Raw genomic sequence first — 25,575 nt, forward strand, 5'->3', positions numbered from 1 at the left:
TGCTAAGTACCTTATACTCCAGCTACACTGGAGTTTTCTTACCCATTACTTTAGTCTTCTATGCACTTGCATATCTTTAAGACTTTACTCATATTGGGACTTTCCTGGTGGTCCAGTGGCTGAGACTTCGCATTCTCAATGCAGGGGGCCCCAGGTTCGATCCCTGGTCAGGGAACTAGATCCCACATGCCACAGCTAAAGCTCCTGCATGCTGGAACAAAGACCCAGCACAGCCAAATAAATAAACAAATAAATATTTTTGAAAAATACTTTACTCATGTTGCCCCCTCGCCTTGGAACATGTGCCCACATTTGTTTACTTGATCATCAGGCTCACATAAAACACCACTTCCTTTAAGAAACCCCTGACTTACCTGGATAGAAATACTTGCTTCCCCTGTGCTCATATTGCTATTAAAACCCACCTGCCTAGTTCAGGGTAAAACTCCATTTGTATTTGCTAAATTAATGATTTATTGGTGAGCAGAGCAACTAAAATAATGGGACTCATATTTCTAAGAACATTGTGTTGTGGATAGATGCATAGACCGTCACTAGAAATGATGGGCTTTCCTGTTTCTCATTCTGTTCACTTAATGCTGCTGCCCCACCTCTTGCAAAGGAAGAACATCTTTGTGGACTTCAAAGCTTTTTATGGGCTGCATTATTTACCACTGCTATCTTTTGATGGTTCTGGTAGCAGCTGCAGACTAAAGATAACTTTATTGTGCTCTTATCTTTTGGGGGGTAGGGAGAAATAAACAAGATACATGTATTTGTTTATTTCAAGTTAAAATACTATTTTAATCTACAGGGTATGAGCAAGAATAAAATAGGGTCACATTCTGCCATGTACTTAGGACTCTCTATGCTTCCTGGGCCGTGATTCATTCTTTAAGCTACATCTTGAAGGAAGTTTCTAGACATCAAGATTTCATTTCTGCAATCTAGGTCTCTGCATATTCATTTGATCACACTGTATGGCTCAAATAATCTTCCAATGTTCTAGCCAGTTATTGCATTAGGAATAAATACATATTAGGAGATTAATTTTGGTTTGTGAAATTTCATCCTTATGACAATTTCATCCTTATAACAATTTCATCCTTATGCACATGTGGAGAAAAAGAGAAAAAGTAGATTACATGAAAATTTGTTTATGAGCCTCCAAGGCTGTAATAGAGAATAAAAAACAAGTGAATAAAAACTCACACTAATTTAACTGGACAACTTTGGGTGTTTTTTTTTTATTTTATTTTATACGTACCAATTCAAAGCCTCACGCTTTCTCTAGCCTCTGTAATTATAGTTGCCCAAGTCTCTGTCTACCCTGGAGATATGAATGAACTAAAAAGAGACCTTCTAATCAATTCTTATAATTATGCGGTCAAATGGAAAATACTGATAACTAAGTCTTATTCTTAGTTATGAGCCATGCATATTTGGAGGTAGATGGGCTTCCCAGGTGGTGCTAGTGGTAAAGAAACTGCCTGCCAATACAGGAGACATGAGATGAGGGTTCGATCCCTAAGTCAGGAAGATCCCCTGGAGGAGGGCATGGCAACCCACTCCAGTATTCTTGCCTAGAGAATCCCATGGACAAATCCTCCCATGGCAGACTACAGGCCATGGGGTCGCAAAGAGTCAGACAGGACTGAAGCATCTTAGCATGCACGCACAGGTGGGCTGCAGTACAGACTACAGCACATGCTTGGATCTGGGTTGGATCATAGACCCTCCTGAGCTGCTATCTGACAAGCCTATCTGACAGACAATCTTAAAATATTCAAGGAAAAATAATGCTCCAGGGTTTGTGTAGTGCTTTTGCATTGTTAACATTTATTTCAAGGTGCCATCAGATCATTCCCATGCATTGAAGTCAATGTGTAACTTGAAGCATAATGCAGTCAAGTGGCTCCTCTGAGCAGCAGCACAGGGCTAGATAAGGAACCACCCTACAGCTGGCTGGCATCCCAGCAGAGTTTGACTTAAACCCAGGTCATCGACTCCTGGCTTAGTCTGCTCCCCTGGACCCACTCTCCAGAGGGTCCAGCTGTCTTACAAAACTCAAAGATATTAATTAGATCACATCCCCTTCAAACATGTCCCCTTTGAATGTAGATTACTGTAAAGGTGTTGGATGCCTCCGTCTCCTATGGACCAATACAAAGTGAACAACCTCCTAGTCTCCTTCTCCTCCAGCTGAAAGTAGAAGCTGGCCGCTGTGGGGACAGCACATAGATCCACTCCCCTAGAGTGGCCCCAAAGCTCTGAGCACACTCCCAGTGGGCCTCCAGAATTAACCACATTAACCACTACAATGAGACAGCATTAAACCCAAGTCCTTCAGGAGATGTCCTTTCCCCACTTCAGTTGTAGTTAACCTGTTATAAGGGGATTAGCTGGGAGAAGTGAAGAAACCATGGATGCTGAAACCCAAGAGCTCTGGGTTCCATCCTACCTCTGTCTGTTTGTTCTTGCCTGTTGGAGTCTGAGAGATTCTTGACTGTACGTACATTCCTTGTGGGTTATTTGGGGATATAGTGGCACTCATGCAAGTTTTCCTGTCTTATGATAAAAACTCAAAAGTGGTTTGAACTGAAAAGTTGTGCCATGGGGCTTCTCTGGTGGCTCAGAGGTGAAGAATCCACCTGCTAATGCAGGGTATGTGAGTTCGGTCCCTGGTCCAGGACCTGGTCCCACATGCCAAGGAGCAACTAAGCCCACGCTCCACAACTACTGAGTCTGTGCTCTAGAGCCTGGGAGCTGTGACTACTAGCCTATGTGACACAACTATTGAAGCCCAAGAGCCCAGAGCCCATGCTCCACAGCAACGGAAGCCAGCACAATGAGAAGGCCGCACACCGCAGCAAAGAGTGGAGAAGTACTTGCTACCTCTTGCCACAAGTAGAGAAAAAGCCAGCATAGCAATGAAGACCCAGCACAGCCAAAAATAAATAAATAATTAATTAAAAAAAAAAAAGTTGTGTCATGAAAGCTTAAGAATTTGAGCTCCCATGCCATTTTAAGACCTTTACATTTTTAGTGATTCAGAATGTGCTGGGGCAATTAAACCACTCTTCAACCTGAGCTCCATTTAGCATCATCACAATGCCTTGGCTGAGTGCTAAAGAACTGATGCTTTCGAACTATGGTTCTAGAGAAGACTCTTGAGAGTCCTTTGCACAGCAAGAAGATCAAACCAGCCAGTCCTAAAGGAAATCAACCATGAATACTCATTGGAAGGACTGATGTCAAAGCTGAAGCTCCAGTAGTTTGCCCACCTGTTTTGAAGAACCAACTCATTGGTAAAGATTCTGATGCTGGGAAAGATTGAGGACAGAAGGAGAGGGGGGCGACAGAAGATGAAATGGTTGGATGACATCACCGACTCAGTGGACATGAGTTTAAACAAACTCTGGGAAGTGTTGAACGACAGGTAAGCCTAGCGAGCTGCAGTCCATGGGGTCACAAAGAGTTGTGCCTTATTATAAGGGACTGAGGAATAACACAAATGCCTTGCCACAAAAGCTAGACATTTTGTCAAATGTGTCTAGTTATGTGCTAAATCTTCCCCCACCTAGAAAAGTCTTTTTACTCATGTTTCAACTTATGATCTTGGACATCTTTTCTAAGTATTGGGAAATGTTTTGGGGCTCAGGGAAAGTAGGGCCTAAGACTGTCTGAGGAGGCCTTACAAATAGCTGTGAAAAAAAGAGAAGGAAAAAGCAAAGGAGAAAAGGAAAGATATTCCCATTTGAATGCAGAGTTCCAAAGAACAGAAAGGAGAGACAAGAAAGCCTTCCCCAGTGATTAGTGCAAAGAGGAAAACAATACAATGGGAAAGACTAGAGATCTCTTCAAGAAAATTAGAGATAAGAGATATCAAGGGAACATTTCATGCAAAGATGGGCTCAATAAAGGACAGAAATGGTATGGACCTAACAGAAGCAGAAGATATTAAGAAGAGGTAGCAAGAATACACAGACTGTACAAAATAGATCTTCACAACCCAGATAATCACAATGGTGTGACTACGCACCTAGAGCCAGACATCCTGGAATGTGAAGTCAAGTGGGCCTTAGAAAGCATCACTACAAACAAAGCTAGTGCAGGTGATGGAATTCCAGTTGAGCTATTTCAAATCCTAAAAGATGATGTTATGAAAGTGCTGCACTCAATATGCCAGCAAATTTGGAAAATGCAGCAGTGGCCACAGGACTGGAAAAGGTCTGTTTTCATTCCAATCCCAAAGAAAGGCAATGCCAAAGAATGTTCAAACTACTGCACAATTGTACTCATCTCACACGCTAGTAAACTAATGTTCAAAATTCTCCAAGCCAAGCTTCAGCAATACGTGAACCGTGAACTTCCAGATGTTCAAGCTGGATTTAGAAAAGGCAGAGGAACCAGAGATCAAATTGCCAACATCCACTGGATCATAAAAAAGCAAGAGAGTTCCAGAAAAACATCTGCTTCTTCTTTATTGACTATGCCAAAGCCTTTGACTGTGTGGATCACAATAAACTGTGGAAAAATCTTAAAGAGACGGGAATACCAGACCACCTGATTTGCCTCTTGAGAAACCTGTATGCAGGTCAGGAAGCAACAGTTAGAACTGGACATGGAACAACAGACTGGTTCCAAATAGGAAAAGGAGTACGTCAAGGCTGTATATTGTCACCCTGCTTATTTAACTTAAATGCAGAGTACATCATGAAAACCACTGGGCTGGATGAAGCACAACTGGAATCAAGATTGGTGGGAGAAATATCAATAACCTCAGATATGCAGATGACACCACCCTTATGGCAGAAAGTGAAGAAGAACTAAAGAGCCTCTTGATGAAAGTGAAAGAGGAGAGTGAAAAAGTTGGCTTAAATCTCAACATTTAGAAAACTAAGATCATGGCATCCGGTCCCATCAATTCATGGCAAATAGATGGGGAAACAGTGGCTGACTTTATTTTTTTCGGCTCCAAAATCACTGCAGATGGTGATTGCAGCCATGAAAGTAAAAGATGCTTACTCCTTGGAAGGAAGGTTATGACCAACCTAGATAGCATATTAAAAAGCAAAGACATTACTTTACCAAGAAAGGTCTGTTTTGTCAAGGCAATGGTTTTTCCAGTAGTCATGTATGGATGTGAGTGTTAGACTATAAAGAAAGCTGAGTGCTGAAGAATTGATGCTTTTGAACTGTGGTGTTAGAGAAGACTCTTGAGAGTCACTTGGACTACAAGGAGATCCATCCAGTCCATCCTAAAGGAAATCAGTCCTGAATATTCATTGGAGGGACTGATGTTGAAGCTGAAACTCCAATACTTTGACCACCTATGTGAAGAGCTGACTCATTTGAAAAGACCCTGATGCTGGGAAAGATTGAAGGCAGGAGAAAAAGGGGACATCAGAGGATAAGATAGTTGGATGGCATCACCGACTCAATGGACATGAGTTTGAGTAAACTCTGGGAGTTGGTGTTGGACAGCGAGGCCTGGCGTTCTGTGGTCCATGGGTTTGTGAAGAGTCAGACACGACTGAGCGACTGAACTGAACTGAATACTGTTTTCCTCTTGTACTTGCTGAGCATAGTGGATAAATGAATGAATGAGTGGGTCATAGAGTGCTGCTGATTATATGCAGCTTCATCATCTAAAGAAAACAAAAGTCACTAAGTCACATCCTGCTGTCAGCAGGCCCTGGCATCATCCTTACACTTAAAGGGCAGGGCACCCATTTTGGATGCCAGAGTTCCAAGTTCATGTACTGGGTCTGCTGCTGATTCAGTGTGACTCTGGACAATTAAAATTAGCTTTGAAATGACATACTATTTCATAGATATAAGGGGGTAATGAGTAGGATCATTAAAGCAAATTAGTTAGTATTTCAAAAGTGAAAGTATGACTACTACATGGATGGATGAAATTTGAGATTCAGAATTTTTTAGAGTTAAACAGCAGCATAAGGGACATGTAACATCAACTTGTTACTTCAGTGAAGTAGCACAAAGCTCTGGAAAGCTTACATTGTTTAGAATAGAGTCTTATTAATATTCATTGTATCCAGATTAAAAACTGCAGAAAGACACACCAGCTCTGGATGACACATACTGCTCTCTTTTTTTCTTGTCTCTTTCTGCCTCCCACTCTCCCTCTCTCGCTTTCCAGTTGTGCCAAAACATGATTTTTGTCTTTTTGAGATTTTGATGAGCTTCCCCAAAACATGATAAATCAGAGGTACAGAACCCTGGATAAGAAAAGACCTCAGAGGTCATGTGGTTCCACATGTCAATGTCACCAATTCTTGTCCATTTAGGAATGACACCTGTAATTTCCCTGCTATGGGCTTATGCATGCTAATAGCAAGTGAAGTCAATCTGTCTGTTCTCCACTTACTGGTGTCAGGTATGCCCTAGAATATCAGACAGAAAAAAAAATCTTCTTGAAGTGAGCTATACTATCTCCACAAATTATTCTATCTTCTAGAGATATGGCCCTAGCTTTTTCATCATCCTACTCCCAGTATGGTTTCCTGTGCCCTCACCACTGTGTCCTCACTTCTCTGAACTTGCTCCAGTTTATTTTGTTAATCTACAGTTAACAGCAATGACTTTAACTGGCAAAATTCCACATGTTGATTCCCCACCTCCAGGGCCCTCCTATCCTACTACTGCGGCACAGTAGCTCCACTTGCCCCACTTGAGGACCCAGCCCTGCAAGGCCATTGCAACAGCTCTGATCCCAGTCAACAGACCCTTAGGAGGTCTGGTTTGGTAGCTCTTATGATTCAGCAACCAGCCAGTCTGACTGCTAAGACTATTCTGGATTCTGTGACTCAAGCATAGTAAATGGTTTTCCATCAAATTCATGTAATTAATTCTTTTCATTCATCTCATTCTCCATAAAATATTTATATTAAATCTACAGTGTCAGGGTTTGGGTACTGAAAGATGGATAAATCATAGCATCTTCTTTCTGAGAGTTCCTAGTCTAGTGGGAGAGATGTGTCCAGACATATCATTGTATATGGACAGAGCTTATTAAAGTGTCTTAAAAGAGCTGTAGCAATCAACCTGCAATTTCATTTACCTCTTATTGTTGTTCAATCACTAAGCTGTGTCTGACTCTTTGAGACCCCATGGACTACAGCACACCAGGCTTCCCGGTCTTTCACCATCTCCTGGAGCTTGCTCAAACTCATATCCATTGAGTCAGTGATGCCATCCAACCATCTCATCCTCTGTCGCCCCCTTCTCCTTCAGCCTTCAATCTTTCCCAGCATCAAGGTCTTTTTCAATGAGTTGGCTCTTCTTGTTCTGTTATCTGGACCCAAATTCTTGCCATTATGGGATCCTGGCCACTCATGGCAGGTTCTCTGGCACTGGTTGCTGGTCGGGCCTACCTCCCAGTTGTGCTGACTAGGCAGGTTTCCCACCATTAGCCTGACTTACTAATGCGCCATCTCTGACCACATGCTGGGGTCTTGCCCCTTCTTGAAAATCTACATCCTGCTCCTATTTGTGGCTCTGTCTAGTGGCTGGGTGTTTATTTCCATTCTCTCTTATAGGTGTTTTTAATGTATATTTTCATCAGGTTTTAGCTATAGAGTGGTTCAAATGACAGGAATCACTCTATGCTGCTTCCCCAACATATTAATGACAAATTTTAGGAATGTATCTTGTCTTCAACCTTTTGATCTTCTCTGTTCACATGTCATGCTAAAGGAACATGTGAAGCCAACTGTGAGCTCTATTTCCTGACCCCAGGGTTTATCCAGGCTCTCTTCTCCCTTTTCTGTTCCAATGCTCTTTCCAGCTCTTGCGTTCGTCCCTCCTTTCACACTCGCCTGGTTTTATACCCCAGCTCCCAACAACACATATCAGAATTCCACTTCCTCATGGTATAGAGATTAAACTGAGATCATAATCCTTAGAGAGGAGGCAATGCTGTGTTCAGAAAGAACAGAGATCTTGGGTTCAGGTAAACCAGGTTATGAAACTTTCTAGCTGTGTGAGCTTAGTTAAGTTTAAATAACTCAGCTAATCTGAGCCATCTTTTTTAAGTGGAGATAATAACTCAATTCATGGAGTTATGAGGTTACCATAAGTCAACACGTATTAAGCTCTTAGAACTTGGCAAATCCTCCAAAAATATTTGTCCCTCCAATCTTTTGCATATCAACACACAAAAAACTCTTCTGTAACTTTAATTTCTGATTGTTCTTCTGATCCCAAACCTGAGCATATTTGTGTAGCATGTCTGACTTGACAGAAACTACTACTATATGTCTTGGCAAGACTTTTGCTGTATTGTCCTAAAAATATCATTGAAAACATATTTACCATTGACCCAAGACAAACCATAAATTAAGAGCACATATTTTCTTAGAAGGGGTTAAGTTGAAGAGGAAATCAATGGAGACCATCTTTTCCCCTCTTTACCTGTCCTTAACTCACAATGTATATATTTTTTCCTCTGAAAAAGTGTGCGTGTATCCATATCATTTCACCAATAGCATAGTGGTTTGAAGCAACAACTGTGGAGCCAGACAGCTTGGGCTCAAATGCCAGCTCTGTCTTCAACTAGATATATGATTGGGTCCCTCATTTCTAGTTTAGTAAAATAGTGTTAGAATATCTTTAATAATAATACAGAATTTAGGTGGTTGTTCTGAGGTTGACTTAAGTTGATATGTATAAAACATATAGAAGACAATATGGTCTCCAGGAAACATTGCATCAATCTTTTGTGTAATTATTGTACCCAGCATTATCATCACTTCAGAAAGATATTTTCCAGTCCATAAGCAAGTATCTCTTACGTTAATCTGAATTACTTTAATCATGAAAACAGTGATTTTTCATTTATTTACCACTTACGTTCTTTATTGATTTATCATTTGCATTCTTTCTTCACATTTATATTCATATTCTCTATCCAGTTTTAATTTTCCATTCATTAATAATTTCTAAGGACTTATTTATGTGGACCATTATATTCTATCATCACCTTTGCTTTGCTATTTTCTCTTAAACATGTATATTTTCAACCTATATTAAATTTGCTTCAAGATAGAAGAACAGTGTTTGTTTAAAGCCCTCTAGTGAAAATTTTTGAAATTAAAATATATTTGGTTTTCAAGGCACTTGTTCTATATTTTATAATATTTAAGGTAACACAGTGAGTGGACACAATCGATCATAACTGTTTAAATTGCAGCTGGTGCTTTAGCCAAGTAATCAATACCTAATTATGTATTTTATTAGGGAAATAATTCCAGGAGCTTTAGTCCTATCTTTAAGGAACATAGCCAATGCACCAATGCAACTGTTTTTGCCTAACTGTATCTTCAGTCTTGATCAATGGTCTTCAAAATTACACTAGAATTTTTGGCTAAGAACATTGCTGGGTGATGGCATGAATAATAAACACACATGTACTATTTTTTCCTATGCATTGTTATTTGCAGAACTTATGTAAAACAGTATGTTTATAATCAATTTTGTATTTTCAATTATTTTCTCACTTAATAAAGACGTTTCCTAACAATTTCCAGACCTGCATAATACGTAATCATTTTATCTTGTAGAAGACAAAATGTAATAGCAATGACAAATAATGATTATAGAATTCTTACTATGTTAAGCACATTTTACACATTTGAATTACTTAGTTCTCACAAACAACTTATGCAGCATTAATGTAATTCTCATTTTACAGATGAGGAAGTCAAGGAATAGGAAGTCTAACTTGCCCAAGAATAGCCACCCAAGCAGTGGAGAGCAGGATTTGAACCTCAGCAGGACAGTTTTAGGGCTTCCCAGGTGGCACAGTGGCTAAGCAATCCACTTCAGTATTCTTGCCTGGAGGAATCCCATGGACAGAGGAGCCTGGCGGGCTACAGTCCATGGGGTCGCACAGAGTCAGATACGACTGAGAACGCGTGCCAATATGCAGGATGGTTTTAGGACATTGGTTTAGCAACCATTCTCTATAAATCTTCAGATGGTAAGTATTTTAGGCTTTGCCAGCCATGCGGTCTCTGTTGCAGCTACACAACTCAACGGTTGTACTACAAAAGCAGTCCCAGACAGTAAGGACATAAGTGAAAGGATGTGGCTGTTTTACAATAAACTGTTATTCACAGACACAAATTTGAATTTTATGTAATTTTCACCTGTCACAAGATATTATTTTTTTTTGATTTTTTAAAAACCACTTAAAAATGTAGTAATTATTTTAAACATATGGACTGTATAAAAACAATCAGCAGGCCACACTTGGCCCTCAGGCCATACACAGATTGTGGACTCCTGTTCTATAGGCAAAGATCCTAGCCTCTGTGCTCCTACTCACTTGCACAGACTGAAAAGTGAAAAATCAGTTAGTCTTATACTAACGGTGTTACCTAATAAAGATAACTAATTTTTATTCTACTTTGTTGTTGCTTAGTCACTAAGTCGTGTCCGGCTCTTTTGCCACCCCACGGACTGTAGCCGGCCAGGCTCCTCTGTCCATGGGATTCTTCAGGTAAGACTACTGGAGTGGGTTGCCATTTCCTTCTCCAGGGATCTTCCTGACCCATGGATTGAACCTGAATCCCCCACATTGCAGGCGAATTCTTTACCACTGAGCCAGCTGGGAAACCCTTATTCCACTTAGGACCACGCTAATGACGATGATCAGAAGTTACTGCTTATTAGGACTATTTTCTTTTGTTTCGAAGTTAAAACTCCATCAATTGGTTTCTTAGAGTTCTCCCATGTGTTTGTATCTCTTTCACCCTTGTATAACCCTCTTTGGGCTGAGTCTGTACAGTAAAAGTGAAGACATTTCGATAATTACTGGGTTGGCTTCGCTAAAGTACAAACTTAAATTAGAGTGAGAAAATCCAACCTTGGGTTCTGAATTATGCTGCTTTACTGTCTACATTTATGAATTAACATGATTCATCACCAAAACAACATTTTGCTTTGTGTCGTGTGGATAGACGTTCATTCACAGCACAGGCATCTGGCTTGGTTTCTTTATTATGGAAAAGAAATTCCCATTAAGCCACCCTACAGCATGATTAAATTTTAAAATAACATTGGCATTGCAGCAAGATCATTTTAATTGTTCTCCCTGCCAGCCTAGTTTATCTGCATGGCAACCATCTCATTCATTAACACCTACCACCTGTCCGGAAGGCGCTCAATGCCCCATCTCCAAGGCAGATCCAAACAATAAAGCCAGTTATGTCTAGACATGTCACATTGACACGTAAAGTGACTGTGACTCCTGAGCAATTGCAAAGCACTGACAGTTTTCCATCTCTGAGAACTGTGAGGTTCTATTGATATTTGAGAGGAAGGAGGGCCAGGGCCTGGAGGAGCAAGATGCGAAGAAGTCAATGTTGTTTGGGAGACAACTTCATAAAATTGGTACACTGTCTTCACACCAGGAAATGTCTTAATTCCATTGGTTAGCCATACCAAGAAGACTGGAGAGATTATCTCTCGAGAAAATGAAAAACCATAAGAGATTTTCAAACCAAAATGCTTTATACTCACTATTGGATGGTAATAGGGTAGCCAGACAATTTGGAGAGATTTGCAACCGCTAGGAATTGTAGTTGCAAATGTATGATAGATTCATTTGCTTTACAGCCTGCAATCACTGTCTGGTGCTTTTCTATCTATGATCACTTTTGGCTCTTACACCATAAATCAGTTTAGCAGAGGAGGTACTATCTCCCCTCAGAGCTGAAGGAAGCAGGGCCTAGATGAGGAGTATTAATTTATCCAAAGTGACTGGGAGTGAAAGAGTCATGACTGAGTGGGGCTCCAAACTTCTGATCAAATACTCTTTCTGAAATGAGGCAGGGTTGATGCAGTTGCAGAGTATATCATGTGACGTTACCTTTCTGGTGCCAAAATATTAGGACAAAAGGTGAAATTTTCAGTAGTCTAGATACTTTTTTTTTATAAACCCCTGTTTAGAAGCAATAGGGCTTCCAGAACATATGGCTATGTCTTTCATTTTTAAGCAGGAGGATTAATGATAGTGATTAATAAGCAGTATTAGTAGTAGTATTTAGTATTTCTAGAGTTTAATATTTGTTGCTCTGTAGACTAGATTGCCTTCATGATGTCTAATTATTGAAGTCAACCTTCTGGAAGATTTCAGGTAGACTATACAAATTTGGGAAAAACCCAATTTTCTTATTGGTAATGGAATTGATCCTCATTTAGAGATTTTGTTTAGATATAACAGTTGCCAAGTTTTGATATCTATAATCCAGTTATAAGATGCAGCCTATGAAACAGGTTACCAAAATTGTTCAAATAGCAACGTTATTATGAATTAAACTGCACATTAAATCCTGGACATTTAAGGAATTAGGTCTAAAAACTGCCTTGTATTTAGGGTTCTCTTGATTATGTTAACATATTGTTTAAATAAATTTATGCATAGTCAGATCCATATAACTATAGTTTCAGATTCAACTTTCCTATAGTATGTAAAACAAATTGAGGGTTTCAGCCTCATGTGTTGCATAGATGGCCCATCTGTTAAGTATTTCCCTTTCTGGCATCTCAAGAACAGAAAATTCAGTGGGGATCAATTGTAAGTCTGCATGCTTTGTGTCTGCTATATATTATTTGCTCCTATATATTCATTTAATTAAAATTTCATAAAGCCTAAGATTGTACTCTCTCCCTAGGCTATGAAAAACATGCTGTCTCCTGAATTCAGTCACTATAATTGTATCTCTCCTCTGCCAGTAACAGTGCTTTATATTCTTTGGGTTTCAGACAAGCTATAATATGAACTTTCTCCCAAATATTTTACAGCACCATATAACACAATTAATGAGCTAAAATTTATAATCAGTCATAGAGAAAGAGAGGGTAAGAACTGTTAGCCACAAGGGAAAGATGTTTCTGGATAAGATCAGAAGGAAGACCAGGAGTCATTTCAATGCCTGTCACTCTGATATCTACAGATGTCAGCACCAGGTCCAATTAATATTGACCTGGTAAAAAGCAACCTCCTAAAAGCTTAAGTGGCCTTTGAAGAAGAGAAAGTTGTTAGCAGTTCTGCAATCAGCAGAGAGAGAATTTTAACAGACTGAAGCTAATTGGTGCTGAGGAGCCAAGTGTTTCTCTAGAGTTTTTAGGCTGAAACTGGACAGCAAGGAAGCTCCATATATCTTGGTCCTATAAGTCTGGTGCCTTCAAAGACAATTGCTCATTAAAAATTCCTGACCATAGGATGCTAGACTCTTAAGGATTGTGGGTGAGGGGCACTCTTGAGTAGGTTTATTTTCCCTCTTGACTTCTAAGAATCTGCAGACTCTCAGACAGCTTCATCATGCATGTCACTCCTGATCTCATCCACTTTTCTTCTCCTCTTCTCCTTCCCCTCTTCCCACTTCAGTCAAATGTTTATTCCACATTTTTACTGTATATGGTGCCCTGAAGTCCAGAGTGAAGACAGACAGGAGGGAAGTATATTTAGCATGGTGATGGTCAGGTTTTCTGTAGAGGGGACAAAGTGAACCATTTGTTGCTTTATATTCCAATCCTAACTATGCAGATGTCTAACAGTGTCTTCTGAGTACAGCTTCTCTTATGCAGAAAATCTTCCATGCTAGGAGGGATGGAGTAAGAACATAAGAACATCAGAAAGGAATAAGCTGTAGGGAAATAATGTCCACTGGACAATCTGTCTCAAGGGACTGTATCAAGGAGGATAGCAAGCATGACTACTTACTAAGTATTGGGTGTTACAATGTGCGCCATGCTGGCATTATCTCATGTATTCCTCACGTGTCCTCTATAAAATAGGTATTGTTATCATCCTCACTTGGTATTTGTGACTTGATTCTCATCCTCAGCTTCTCTTATCACTTAGTACTTTTAATAATGGCTTCACTGGCTTCATGTGGGACAAGGCTACTGTGATTCTAGCACATTTTGTTTACCAGATCTGGCTTCATAGGAATCAGCTCCTTTGGGGCTGCAGTGAATATCTGGGAGTTTGCAAGTCAAGCATCTTGTCTCAACCACTTTGGGAACCAGCTGTCCTCCAATGAGTACAGACTTCATAGGATGGTGAATGAAACTTTTTTCACCCTTAGCCAAATGATGGGAAAATACCCACTAGGACCACCAGACCTCCCTCTGGAATTAATACATAGAGCAGAAAACACGACACCTGAAAATGCTGGAGTTCTTATGAGAGTCACATCCCCACAATGGGAGTCAGTCTCCCCACAAGAGATTTTGGTTCTTTTTGAAGACTGACTCTTTAGTTGTCCTTACTATGCTGTGGATTAGCCCATATTATATCATTAGGTTTTTCTTTAAAAGAGATGCCAGAATCAGTTTTTGTTGTTTAAAGGGAAATAACCTTAAGTGAAGTTGATTAGCAGTAGAAATTCTGGAAACTCCAATCATGGTATTTAAGTCTTGACAAGGTAAGCCAAGCCACACATGTATGCCCTCTTCTCCGGCAGTGTTCACATGGAGCCTGAGCAAGGTAAGCTAAGAAAAGAAGATTTTTCCTTAATCAGTTCTCTCTGCAGGGTGGACAAACTAGAGGAAGCCAACTATGCAGGAAAAGCTCCCAAGAAACTAAGAGAAATATGAGAAAAAGCAAACCTCAGAGAAAATGAAGTTTGAGAAAAGCAATCAGAGATGAGAAATAGATATCTAGATGCATAAGTCTTCCAGAAAAACAGCATTCCTGGTATACTCGTCAGTGATATGTTTGTCCTGTTCAATTATATGACTAATGCTGTGCTGAGCCACACTCAAAATCTAACACAATTTGACTGACCTAATCCATCAGAAATGACACGTCAAAAATGGGCCTGTCAGCTTGAGTAATTGAAAAAGAAGCAGCTCTTTGAAATTCCATTGTTAAATGAACTTTGAGAATGTTAATAAACTTGATTACCAACATTAAAAGAAACTTTCTTTTTTAAAAAAAAAAAAAAAAAGTTGCCCTTTTCTGTTTCCACTGAAAGCCTGATGCCTACACAACCAAACGTTTGGAGCCTGTGATAAGGTCTCAGACAGACAGGCTGCTTCTGAGCTTAGACTCGGTGAACTCAAAGAGTCAGGGATCACGGCCTTCCAAGAAATTCTCCTAATTTCAAATTCTGAGATTTTCTTATTCAGTACACTGAACTAGCTATTTTCTTCATTTAGCTACTTCTCTTTCCGAGAAGAGAATTACTAGGCAAGAGGTAAGCATGAAGAAGTCTCCTGTACCAATTTTTCTTCCAAGTATGTTGTGCAACACCTGAAAGAATCACAGTCCTTTCTCAGGGTCCTCCCTTAATTACCTATCGCTGTGGTCTCTTTGGGTCTTCCCTGGTAGCTCAACCCGTAAAGAATCCATCTGCAATGCAGGAGACCCCGGTTTGATTCCTGGGTCAGGAAGATCCCCTGGAGCAGGGAGAGGCTATCCACTCCAGTATCCTTGGGCTTCTCTGGTGATTCAGTTGGTAAAGAATCCACCTGCAACGCGGGAGACCTGGGTTCCATCCCTGGGCTGGGAAGATCCCCCTGGAGGAAGGCAACCCACTCCAGTATTCTTGCCAGGAGAATCCCCATGGACAGAGGCGCCTGGCGGTCTGTGGTCCATAGAGCCACAAAGAGTCGGACACAACTAAATGACTAAGCACAGCACAGGGCTCTCTTTGAGCAGGAACATCAATACAGGTGTAATGGTTCTGTCTGTCTGTCCTTTGCCTGGCGGAGCAGAGCCCAGTCGTCCAGGCGATATAGCCATGCACTTCGAATGAAACATCCAGGGCCAGGCAGCTGGTGCACTGAACCCAAAGGAAGCTGCATTTAATCCTGGCTGCGTGTTCCCTATGAAATAGATCTGCCGGGAGCCCTGGACGTAGGGAAGCATACTGTGCATCATCTTCTTTTAACCCAGTCTTGTCTGCCCACCCTGACTGGCTGGCTTTCTGTCTCAGTTTATTTTATTGAACTTCTAAGTTCCTGCCACAACCACAACCCTGTCCTCAGAGCCTCAGCGTACTTGGCTAGGACCTGGCCTTCTGCCTTGTTCTTGCTTGCTCTCTCTTCAGGCATTGATTTTTTAATCCCTAGTCACCGCATCAGGAGAAAGACTGATACTGCTCCAAATAGCCTTGGCTACTCCAAGTCTCTGCACCCTTGATTCCACGGTTCAGGCATCATCTGAACCTCTGCAGTGCTTCACCTAGTGAACTGGACCTTTCAGTGCTGACAGAAGAACAATCAGATTGGTCAAGGCCTTTGGATGCGGACCCTCAGTGGGCAGCTCCATCACCAGATCCATTTCTTTACCTCCAAGCCAACAGACTTGCTGTCCGCCCCCCCACCCCGCCCTGCCCTGCTTGTTATCTAGCAGCACAAATATTTCAGTGATTCCAGCATACCTTGTAACCAAGCTCCCAACTTGAGTTAGGTTGGATTCCTGTGCATCCGGCCACAGAGAGAGAATCTCAGGCTTCAGAAAGCAGAGGTGTATCAGAAAAGTTGTTCAGAAGTAGCTACAGGGAGAATTCCAACCGGCAATCAGCAAGGATACATTAAACATAAACAAACCACTGTTACCAACTATATACTATGTGTCAGATATTTTGATCGTTAATCTACATAACATTCCTATAAAATATTATAACTACATTTTAAGGTGAGGAAAATGAGATTGTCGGGAGTTGCATAACTATTACACAGCTGTATTTTATGAACCAAGGATTTGAACACAGGGCTCTGTGATTCCAGATTCCCAAATTCTACTGCATTATGAAGTAGAATATGCTTCCTTATGAAGCAGCATCCTAAATGGCAGTGCCCTGTGAGTTCCTTCCTTCTGTGAAAACTGCCCTGTGTTCAGAAACATCCTGCCATCAGTCTCAACATCTTTCACTCAAACATCCATCACCTAAGTGCTTGTGGAATTAAACTCCATTTTTGTTGAAGCAGAAACACTCTAAGAGGTATCTTTAAAAATATGGGCTAATTATTGGCAGAATCAAAACCAAAGCCTGTATTTTGAATCTAGTTTAGAGTTTTTTCTGTTGGTCCCAGTGTTTCTGTTCATTTATTAAATATTCCTTAAGAAAAGTTGTCACACAACATGGGTGGACTTGGAGGGTATTACACTGAGTGAAATGTCAGATGAAGACAGATACCATATGATTTCACTCATATGTTAAATCTAAAAAATAAAACAAATGAACAAACATAACAAAACTGAAACAGAATCATAGAACAAACTTATGGTTGCCAGAGAAAGGGAATGAGTGAAATAGGTGAGGAAGATTAAGGGGTACAAACTTCCCAGTTATAAAGTAAATAAGTCATGGAAATATAACATAGAGCATAGGGAATATAGTCAATAATATTCTAATAACTCTGTATAGTAAAAGATGGTAGCAAACCTTGTCATGGTAAATATTTTGTAATGTCTAAAAATATAAAATCGTTACATTATATGCCCCAAACTAATATAATATTGAAGTCAGTTATACTTTAATAAAAAGCAAAGAGAAAAATCATCACATTAATTAATGAGTTAAATGAACTAAAGAGAATTGCTTTTGACTTCTGTCCAGTAAAGACTTTCAGGAACTTCTGCTTTTAAGACAAGTCATTTGGAAAAGTTCTGGTTAGACAGGGAAGTTTGGACACAGAGCTGTAACATTTTTTCTTGCCTCATTTTACTAAGACAACAGTAGAGGATGTTAAAAGGCATAAACTCATGAAAACAAAAAGAATCAGAAGAGGAAACAACAGTGGACATGACATTTTAGTAAGTGTTCATAAGATGGAAAGACAGCTGGGAGAGGGATAAAAACGGAGGTGTTTTCAGAATAGGTTGCAACAACACCCATGTGAATTCATCTTGAAAAACATTATAGCCACTCTGGAATAAGGCATCAGGGACTATATCGGTTAGAGGAAGTGTGGACTGAATCCTAGAGATTTTATGAAAGGCCCTAACAGGATAGTCAGACCCCCCAGCTTCCCACCCCTCATCTTTGAAGTCAGATGAATACACCTCCCCACTTCAGTAGGAGATGGTGGCCTTATACTCTGCAGGAACAGACCAGAGAGCCCCTTGATTTAGGGAGATCAGTAACTGGTGAGATCCCAGGCTGAAAACAGGGGAATTAGGTGAAAATCTGAATACGGAAAAATAAAATCTCAAGCCCACTTCTCTGGCTGGGCTTTCAGGATACTTGTGAAAATCTTTGACTTCACCAGTTCTTTCAGGCAGAGACAGACTGTTTTCTGGGAAAACTGGGCAGCTTCAGAGAAAAGGTCTGAAAGCACTGACATTTTGGGATTCTCCAAAGCAGCTTTCCTTAGGATCTCACAGTGAAGTCTGCTCCTCTGTACCCACTGACTCTGGGTGACCTCATGGAATAGTCCATTGAATTCTCCAGGCCAGAATACTGGAGTGGGTATTCATTTCCTTCTCCAGGGGATCTTCCCCACCCACGGATCAAACCCAGCAGGGATCAAATCAGCATTACAGGCTGATTCTTATCAACTGAGCCACCAGGAAAGCCCTCAGAGCTTCTGGTTGGTTTTAAATAACTTGCTTTGAAATAAGAACAGTCAATGGTGAGCAAGCATTACTGAAAGTACACAGTATGGAAGAGAGAATAAGAAGAAAGTGAATTGATAGGGAAAAAAAGAAAAACTAACCTGTGAAAGATGTTTGGAAGACTAAGGGTAAATATTCTATGAAAAGCTCCTACAAATCAATGTGAAAAGATAAAGCTTTGTTATTTGGAGCTGGGCCCAGTGGAAGAGCTAAGTAAATTATATGGATTGACAATTTATAGAACAAACATAAGGATGGCCTACAAAATGCAAGAATGATCAGCCTCCAGTAGTGATTAGAAAATATCATTTAGGACAACAAAAATGCTTGTTAAGACATATAGTTTAAAATATTTTTGACTGACAAAATTTTCACAAAATGAATAATGTCCAATGTTAAAATGAGTGGGAGGAATTGAACTGTTCCCTATAATATTTGTCAGAGTATAAATTGGTATGGCATTTGGTGGGACAATTTAGAACTCTTTGTATAACATTTCAAAATAATTTTAAATTATGTATACTCATGGTCTCAACAACTTTACTTCTAGAAACCATCAAGCAGAGATAGTCGCACAAGTGCACAAGTTATAAATACAAGGTGCTCATGGATGGCTTATTTGTAATAGGGAAAAATTGGAAGCAACTAAAATTTGCATTGATAGAGGAAACTGAAATTGAATATGCTAAATTAATTTACTGTAACATCATATAGCTATAAAAGAATCAAAAAGGTATATATGATTTATGGGCAAATGTCCACAATATAGGATTAAATGAAAAACTTAAGTAAATGTGTAACAACATTTTGCCAAAAGAAAAGATATCACTTAGTTTATATTTTAACACACATTTCACACGCAGAGAAAATTTACTGGAGAATTAATAGATTACTAATGGTGGGATGGGAGTGATGGTCTGGGAAACACATACTTTTCATCTTCTCAAGTATTTTGTACTTATTCTTTACATGCATGTACAAAGTGCTTACTTTTAAAACTATTATTCTTTCAGGTTCAATCCCCACACACAGTCTTCAAAGAGTGTTGGGTTGTAGGTTAGAAATGTGCCTGACTCAAGTGAAATGACAGTGTTAGTCACTCAGTCGTGTCCCACTCTTGGCCACCCCATGGACTGCAGCCCACCAGGCTCCTCTGTCCATGGGATTTCCCAGGCAAGAATACTGGAGTGGGTAGCCATTTTCTTCTCCAGGGGATCTTCCCCACCCAGGGATCGAACCCCAGTCTTGCGCATTTCAGGCAGAGTCTTTACCGTCAGAGCCACCAGGGAAGCCAGGAAGCCTGACTTCAAATAGTAACCAATACTTAATGTCTGAATAAATGATTTCTAATAGTTATTAAAAACTATTTGTAAATAATTCAAACCTCTACTTACAAAACTGTATCTTTTAACTCTTTCATTGCATAATTATCTTCTAGAAATTTCTAGCTTAATCTGGGTCCTTTGGGGCTTGTAGGAGCACGTATACTCTGAGTTTGGTCATTATACCTACCTGTGTTTGCAGTATCATTAAAACCAAGAGACTAATGGGGGAAGTAGTGAATGAAGCTTTAATTATTGCAAAAGCAGCAGGAGGTCAAGGGAATCCTGTTTCTGCACTTCCATGAAGGCCTTGTAGAGGTCTTCCAGGTCCAGACAGACGCCTGCGGCCGAGTGAAGAATGGCAGGCCCTGAACAGCGCTCGGTTGGGGTCCCAGCTCAGGACGGGGCAGGAATTAAACAGTGCCTTCAGCAGTTGTCTCACACCATCTCCGGCAGCAAACAATTTCAGAAGGAGCCATGCGCGGTCAGTGATTTTCCTTTGCAGCCCTGTCTGCCCAAAGCACCTGGAGCAGTGGCACGAGGAGGTGGTAATTGATGGCTTTGGTTTACCAAAGAAGAATAATGTGGACAGTTATCTAGTTCAGGGACAAGCCCTTGTGAATATGAAACTGTGCCCTCTCGGTAACAGGGGACTGTTGTAGATCTTTAAACTGTCATTTCTGCACCAAGTATGGGCTTCTCTGGGTGTATTCTGTCCCCACTGCAGTCTGGAAACAGCTGGAAAGCTCACCACACCTCTGTCTCAGCTGGTCCTGGCCCCACCACACCCACTCACCTCTGTGGCTCTCTGATGGCCCGTCATTCCCCTCATGCTGCCATTTTGAAATTTTGATTAGTTGTATCATTCCAAGCAGTGTCAAATTCATGCATGACATCTAGTCCCCCACATTAGAACAACTTGCAAGAGGATGGAAAGAAACCATATGGATGCCACATGCTAAGCAGAGCATTTCCTCTCCCCAAACCTTTCACTAAACAGCCACCAACACTCCATTGAAGTGTGATTTTTTTTTTTTTTGCTATTGTTGGAGAGTGAATATGTCTGAGGGCATAGTCCAAGTGACTTGCTATGACCTCCAAATTTTTGAAAATCATATAATTTATAAAATTCTTCTGAATTTTGCCTTTTTATCCATTATCTGTGCATTTACTTTGATATATCATAATAATTAAAGTTACTTAATATAGAATAAAACAGATGCTCCAAGTAGAGGGAACTTTCTCTCTTATAAGTGCTTCCGATTCTATGCTCAGACGGTATGGCCCTGTGAATCCTGGAGATTCAGAGAAGCCATCAAACAGGCCTAATGTGTGTATGTGTGCTTTGTCACTCAGTCGTGTCTGACTCTTTGTGATCGTTTGTACTGTAGCCTGCCAGGCTCTCTGTCCTTGGGATTCTACAGGCAAGAATACTGGAGTGGGTTGCCATTTCCTACTCTAGGGGATCTTCCTGACTCAGGGATCGAACCCTCATCTCTTGCATCTCTTGCATTGGCAGGCAGATTCTTTACTACTGAGTCACCTGGGAAGCCCACTATTACATCAATTTTAGAAGCAAACCAGTTGAACCTCAGGAAGAGTAAATAATTTTTCAAAGTTCATGAGCTGACATATGGCAAATCTAGGACACAAGCAATCATTTGTGCTAGAGTGCTACAGTGCTACAGTGTACAAAGATTCTGTACACTGCAGTGTACAGTGTACAATGTAGCACCTAACAGTGCTACAGAGATTCTTTCCACTGATTTTGTTTCTTCTCTTTCTTTTCTCTTCCCTTAGTATGAAATATTGATACAACTGTCATCATACTAAGTATAAAATGCATTTTATACCTATGGCTGATTCATGTTAAGGCTTGACAGAAAACAAAATTCTGTAAAGCAAATTTCCTTTAATTAAATAAATAAAATTTTAAAAATTATTAAATAACTTCTCTGATAACATTTATTTTTTGGTAGCGGAGATGGAGTTGGGGTAACGCAAAAGCTTCATCAAAAGCCCTGAACAAAATTTTGGAAAGTGCCAGACATGGAACCTCTGCTGAGGCTTCCTTCTTCCCAGCTGACATTGCTGACAGAGTGGCTGAGTAGAATCACTGGATCTAAGTTCTAATTCCAGTGATGCCACTAAGCAACTTCCCATGTATCGGGGAGTCATAAATCCCGTCTATGACCTTCTGTCATTTGTATTTTTGAGGGGGTGGAGGCTGGAATCAATGAAGTCCTCTCAGTTTTGTTTCCCCCAGTGGAAGAATCACTTGAGAATGGAGAGAATCTATACCCACCAGCCTTTTCATAGTATTTCTTGGGCTTCTTCAAGGCACAGTGTATTTCTTTCAGCCGATGTTTTTCTCTAAAGTAATGTTCTGTTGCTTATTCCATAACTTGTTTTCTTCTCTTGGTTTGCCCTGGTGTCTAAAGTTCTATCAGAACCATGTGAACTGGAGACCAAGGTTAGTTGATCCTTGAGGAAGTCCCCCAATCCTGGCAGATCTCTGTGAATCCTTTGGCTCCAGCTTCCCTCAACTGTCACCTGCTTCTGGCCTTTGGGTGAGCTTCACCCCTGCAGCAGCAATTGACCCCATGGAGTGTTGATTTGTCTTGGCTCAGATACAACTCAAAGTTTTAGTTTTACAATCTGGCAGTTCCATGGAAAGAAAGGAACTCTTCCTCTATCAGCTACCAGCTACCCTCTACTGTCTAAGAGCCTTCGGTCCTTCTGTGATTCAGGAGGCAAAACAGTACCATCTCCCAGCCTTGCTTTTCAGCATTCTTCACTGTAGAGAAGGTGATTACAAAGGATCAGCCATTTAATTAACTTCCAGGGTCCACAGCTTTCTGTTTCACATTCCTCTTTCTCTTGGTTTGGTATTTAAGTTAGAACTCTTTCGGAGGGGGGAAATAATGAGCCACTCCCAGGATTTCCTGGGGAATGATATGAGATTGGGTTTTGAGATTTACTTATTTCTCTTACAAGCAAAAGATAAAAAACAATTGAGGTTTACTTGTTTTTGCAGATGCCAAAAACTTAACATTATTCTGTGTATTTTAGATTTGACTGCAAATTATTGAAAGACAAAAATTAATTGAAGAAAGTGAAAGTCACTCAGTCGTGTCCAAGTCTTTCGGACCCTGTGGACTATACAGTCCATAGAATTCTCCAGCCTAGGATACTGGAGTGGGTAGTGGTTTCCTTCTCCAGGGGATCTTACCCACCCAGGGTCTCCTACATTGCAGGCAGATTCTTTACCAGCTGAGCTACCAGGGAAGCCTATAAAGAGTTAGTCGCTAAGTTGTCTGACTCTTTGTGACCCCATGGACTATAGCCCACTAGGCTCCTCTGTTCATGGGATTTTCCAGGCAAGAATAGTGGAGTGGGTTGCCGTTTCCTTCTCCAGGGGATCTTCTGAACCCAGGGAGCAAACCCAAGTCTCCTGCATTGCAGGCAGATTCTTTACTGTCTGAGCCTCCATCTGCAGGCAGATTCTTTACCATCTATTTCAATGCCATCCCAAATTGGAGGGCATTGAAATAGCCACATTTGGTTATGCTTGCTAAGTCAGTCAGTTAAACTTTCTTAACCAATATTCACCTTAAAAGTTTGGTATCATCCTCAGCGCCTCCTTTCTATCTCACTGTGTGTTGTCACTTCAGTTGTGTCTGCCTTTTTGTGACTATATGGAGGTAGCTTGCCAGGCTCTTCTGTCCATGGGATTCTCCAGGCAAGAATACTGGAGTGGATTGCTGTGACCTCCTCCAGGGGATCTTCCTGGCCCAGGGATTGAGCCCACATCTCTTAAGTCTCCTGTATTGGCAGGTGGGTTCTTTAACCCCAGTGCCACCTGAGAAGTCCTTCTATCTCATTAGCAATGTCCAGTTATACCAGGTGGAGGTTATTTTATTTTTCTGTGCTCAGTTGTTTCAGTCGTGTCCAACTCTCTGCGACCTGATGGACTCTTTGCAAACCTATGGACTGTAGCCTGACAGACTCCCTCTGTCCATGGGATTCTTCAGGCAAGAATACTGGGGCGGGTTGCCATGCCCTCCTCCAGGGCATCTCCCCACCCAGGGATTGAATCCGCATCTCCAACACCTCCTGCACTGCAGGCGAATTCTTTACCACTGAGCCACTGGGGAAGCTCTTTATATATTTATTTTTCTAAATATCTCGAAATCAGTTTATTTGTAAATTAATTAAATATTTATTGAAAAATAATAGGCAAGATGTTTGAACATTTTAACAAAAAAATATCTTAAAGGCAAATAAGAATACAAAAAGGTATTCTATGTCACTAATATTTAGGAAAATTAAATGAAAACCACAATAAGGTACTATTAATAGTAGACACCTATTAGAATGGCTTTAAAAAATGACAATACCAAGGGCTTGTGAGGGTGTGGAACACCTGCAACTCTCACACATTGCTGATGGGAATGTAGAACGTAAATGTAAAACTAGGAAAAGAGTTTTTCAATTTTTTATTGTTAAGCATGTACTTATCATGTGACTCAGCACTCTGACTCCTAGGTATTTACCCAAATGAATTGAAAAATTATCTTCATACAAAAATGTGAATGATTTGTAATCCCTCAAATTGGAAGCAACTCTAATATTTTTTTTTACCTGGGGCATCAATAAACTTTAGTACACCCATACCATGGAATACTACTCAGCAATAAAAAGGACTACTGATATATGCAACATGGATGAATTGCAAGTGTATTAAACTAAATGAAAGAAGGCGGACACAGAAGTCTACATACTGCATGTATATGGTTGCCAGGAGTTGGGGTGGAGAGACTGACTATAGAGGAGCAACATGAGAAAATTTGGGGAGGGATGGAACCAGTCTACATCTTGATTGTGGTAGTGGTTATACCATAGGATGCACTTGTCAAAATTTGCAAGCAAGGTGAAATTTACTGTATGTAAATTTTTCTTAATTTTACAAAGAGAAAATAATTTGTTGAGTACCTTCTATGTGGAAGGAATCATTACTATTTCTGCAATTAAAAAGGCAGACCAAATTCTTGCTCTCTAGAATTTTATATCCTATCTGTTTACTCTGTTCTGTCCACTGTCAACACTGAGAAAATTTTTTTATGATATAAGTCTAATTATGCTCTTCCCTATGGTAGGGACAGTTTCATGATTTGTGGTCTCTAAGCTGTTTTAGAACATCTTTTCTGTGTTCGGGCATTTCCCACATTATGGGTCCTTCCCACCCAGATGGAAGCTAGAAATTCATTTTTCCAGTCTCCCTTGCAGATATGGTGCTGGTATGTGACTCGGGCTCCATCATTCAGAAGAATATGTGTGAGACTTTGGTTTGAAAGACAAAATGTGAGAAGGGAAGTGTTGTGTGGAATTCAGTTCTGTCCAAGGTCATAGGCTTTCTTGAAAGGATTGGTGGAGGTTTGGTCAACTAGTGCCCAGGGTCATTGGTGTGGCTGCTGAAGTATGTTCTCAGTGGAGGTGAGAGGTCTTGGGTAAAGCCTGCAAGTCTGGACTCTGTGCCTTCCAGAATGTCTCTGCCCTACTTAACATTGTTTAATAAATTATTTTTTTATCACCTTAAGCTAGAGTGTTTACTATTTCTGTGTGTGTTTACCTTGCTGCTAAATCTCA

The sequence above is a fragment of the Cervus canadensis genome, chromosome 7 (genome assembly GCF_019320065.1).
Source record: "Cervus canadensis isolate Bull #8, Minnesota chromosome 7, ASM1932006v1, whole genome shotgun sequence".
Taxonomy (NCBI): domain Eukaryota; kingdom Metazoa; phylum Chordata; class Mammalia; order Artiodactyla; family Cervidae; genus Cervus; species Cervus canadensis.